The sequence below is a fragment of the Dipodomys merriami genome, unplaced genomic scaffold (assembly GCF_024711535.1).
Source record: "Dipodomys merriami isolate MVZ:Mamm:240054 unplaced genomic scaffold, mDipMer1.0.p SCAF_123, whole genome shotgun sequence".
Taxonomy (NCBI): Eukaryota; Metazoa; Chordata; class Mammalia; order Rodentia; family Heteromyidae; genus Dipodomys; species Dipodomys merriami.
Window position 1 is genome coordinate 3,611,386 of NW_027202527.1, and position 3,957 is coordinate 3,615,342.

At 35.1% G+C, this 3,957-nt stretch overlaps 1 pseudogene; it reads left to right on the forward strand.

Annotated features, from left to right (window-relative positions):
* Positions 1 to 2,924: 2,924 nt before the first annotated feature.
* LOC138823785 (nucleoside diphosphate kinase A pseudogene) lies at positions 2,925 to 3,400 on the forward strand (annotated as a pseudogene).
* The last annotated feature ends 557 nt before the right edge of the window (positions 3,401 to 3,957 follow it).

Sequence of the window (3,957 nt, forward strand, 5' to 3'; positions counted from 1 at the left end):
CATTACATTTACCATATGTACCACAAAGTATTGAGAATTTTGAGAGTCAAAGTTTTAGATTGGGGCTGTGGTTTAGTAGTTAATATATTTCAGTAATACAGTATCTAGTGATGATGAAGCCGAGAAGACATTAAACTTATGATTGCTTTGATCCACAAACAAGTGATGGGATTAGAAGATAATTTCAAGTTTTCCAGAATGGAAATTGCTGTTTTCTGAAGTCTGGGGAAGTAAAGTATTTTGATTCTTTTATCCATTAAACAGTAGTGCCAGTTCCAAGAAGGATTGTTTTATTTATTTATCATATATTTTTATTTATACATATGTTGATATTAGTATATAATATAATATGGAAACACAGGATATATAGAGAAATACTTTAGAGTGTCTGGAGATATATAGATATAGATATAGATGTATCTCTCTCTCTCTCTCTCTCTCTCTCTCTCTCTCTCTCTCTCTCTCTCCATATATATATTTACCAATAGGCTTTTGGATTGGTTTTATATTTAATCAAAAATAATATAAACTACTTGCAAATTTCCTAGAACCTTATGGTCATAAACTTTTCAACTAAAGACTGTTGATGCATTTATGCAGAATGCATGAAATTCAATTATGTATTACTAAAATATGAAGTTATTACTCAAAGCTTAGAAACACAGGATTAAAGTGTATACTGGCATATAAGAGATGGTGCATAGTGTGCGTCACTATTCTAGTATTAAAGAGATTGTCTATTATTATTTTTCATATATGCAAAACTAATTTTATTCAAAAATCTCCTACCAAAGAATTCTGGGTATATACTCAGGAAACTGGGAGAAATGAGACTTAAATATGAACATTGTAATTCTGTATTACTCAGGGGTAAAGTCCTTCATTTAAGTATCTAGTTTATATGGACACAGTATTGGAAATAAAATTAGTTGGTATTGCAATAATGAGAGGATATTGTAGGTTTACGTATCTGCCTCTTTTGAATTAATGTTTTATGAAATCCGAGAAACTGAAACATTTCAATATTGCTATGTGCAGAAGAACAGAATGTGTTTGAGAGAATTCTAACAAAACTACATGGGAGAGAAGTTTTAGAAGGTCATGATGTGTCTTCAAATGGAGATTCTGACACCATCCCTGAGTGAAACAAATCACATGGTTACTTAGCTATTGATCAAAGAAAGGGTGGTATGGAGGTGCTTGCTCTCTCATGAAATAATTAGAGACACTAAAGCAGAGGAGGAGCACTCATTGAAGTAGATAGAAATGATTCCCATCAGAAGGCTTCCCAGGAGCAATGCCCAGGTTTTGTAAATGTCTATTGTGAGTGGGTTCATCATTCTTGTGATATGAAAAATAGATTTCATTTAAAAATCATGATCTCAGTACTTTAAGCACAACTTGTGCTTCTGTCAATTGAGCTAAAGTATAAGACAATATCCAACTTCTTATTATGCTTAAATGAACTACTTTTTTTATTTATTTCAACTGTGGTAAAATTCAATACATACAATGTATAGATGGAATTCCCTCATATGGTGACCAGCCTGCAAGCTGATCCTCATTCTAGTTCTTTCTAAGTCAGTGGTATTTTCTCTGTCTTCAGTTGGGTTCCAATAGGCTTCTACATACAAGTTACTTTGGTTAACCCCATTTTCCAATGAAAGTAACAGAGATAAATTTAGACACTCGGGTTGAAAGAATTAAGCACATTGTATAGATGGAGTAGCCTTCCACTGGTTTTCTTCTTAGAAGTTGCCTAAGGATAATGACAATTACAAATACTGCATATTTTATGTATTTGAAATATATAACTTGATATGATACACCTTTTGAAGATACAGGAAAAAAATCACTGAAGTTGTATTCTAATAAGTGACATTTAAGCAATTATGAACATTTGGAATTTGTACTAAGAACATTCATGCAAGAGGTACACATATATTTGATAGCAGGGAAAATGATTTAATGAGCCTTTTCATTTGTGGCAATAGTAGATTTGGAATGACAGGGAATATCTCAAACAACGTCCCAAAATGGATTCTCACAAACCACATTTTCTGAGGTAAACATCCATACATTGATCGGTGATAGAGAAATTATGGTCTCTCTAAAGTTGAGGAGTACATATAATTCTCAACGACTATACTGCCTTTCAGTCTCTTGTCCAGTTGTTTTGTGCCTGAACATCATCTTAACACAGGATCAGAAAATGAAGTCATGGATTATTGCTCTACTCACCATATGAGGCTTCCATTTTCCTGCCATCAATATTTATGGAAAAATGTAGACATTTATAAGAAAGGATATGTTTCTTGGTTTGTGTTGGTCACTGTCTGAAAGGGCAGAAATACTCAGTATCTTTATTTATTGATTCCTTGACATTTCTATAGTCTACACAATCCAATTTGAAGAGAAAATTCTTAGGTTGAACTTCTGACTCTCTTTTCCAGGATTTCATCTACATTTTAATGTTGAATCAATTCCAAAAAGTGTAATCATGCTCAAATGTTTCTGCAAAGATTGTAACTAATATTTAATGTTATTCAAATGTAAAAATACGACTGTCAAATTTGTACATCTCTAGAAATAACGTTTTTCCAAACCACCATATCTGGTGATCATCAACTGAATTCACATATTCCAATTTCCTATATTCCAATTTCATTTTTCCAACTTTTTTCACAAGATAGATCTTTATAAAATATGCCTGTTTTCAATGTATTTATGTGGAATATTGTTTAAAAATAAAGTGCATTTTCAGAAAGAAAGGCATAACACTGCTTTGTATGAACAATGAAAGACTATGGGAAAAATAAGTAGTAATTAATTATTACACTCATTTTTAAAATTGCTAAAATTGTCGGCAGCGGCAGCCTGGGAGAAAGCCCCCGACGTGGGAGGAGTGAGTGGGGCTAGGGTCCCGAAGCAGCAGGGAAAGGGGACCATGGCCTGCACTGAGCGTACGTTCATTGCTATCAAGCCTGACGGGGTCCAGCGGGGTCTTGTGGGAGAGATCATTAAAGCGTTTTGAGCAGAAGGGATTCCGCCTTGTTAGTTTGAAATTTATTCAGGCTTCTGAAAATCTTGTCAAGGAACACTAAATTGACTTGAAGGACCGACCATTCTTTCTAGGCCTGGTGAAATACATGCACTCAGGGCCCGTGGTTGCCATGGTCTGGGAGGGACTCAGTGTTGTAAAGACAGGCCGAGTGATGCTTGGCGAGACCAACCCTGCAGATTCCAAGCCAGGGACATCCGTGGGGACTTCTGCATCCAGGTTGGCAGGAACATCATTCATGGCAGCGATTCCATGAAGAGTGCAGAGAAGGAGATCAACTTGTGGTTTCGGCCTGAGGAACTGGTGGATTACAAGAGCTGTGCGCAGGACTGGATCTAGGAGTAACAGGAGAACAGGCCATGATAGTTTTCCTATCTACTCTCCACCCTTTTCCCCATTCCCAGACTAGCAAATTCAGTTATTTCTGGAACTTCCTTATAACCTAGAGGAATGCTCTCGAAGATGTGAGTGCTCCTTTTACAGTGTTATGTGCTGCCATCGGATTAAAATATTTCATCTCAATAAAAAATAAATAAAATTGCTAAAATTGGTATAAGCTTGGGTAGCCTTTGCTTATGGCACATCAGTACTTTGAAAGTGTGAAGGTAATAGTTTTCTTAGCATTTATCCTAGTGTTTTGTTCATTTATCTTTGGCTCACATAAGAAAAAATGATCAAAACCATTATTCTAAAATTCTCATGAAGAAGCATATTTTAAAACCTAGCATTACACTAATCTCAAGCAAAATGATGTCGGATATTTATGCTTCCCGTCACTCTCTGAAAGAGATATAAAGAGAGCCTTTTTGATTCCTTTTCTTCTTCACATTTCATGCATTTTGTTTGTTGATATACTTTATTAATATTCAATAAGCATTTCCATCCCTTCTTCAGCC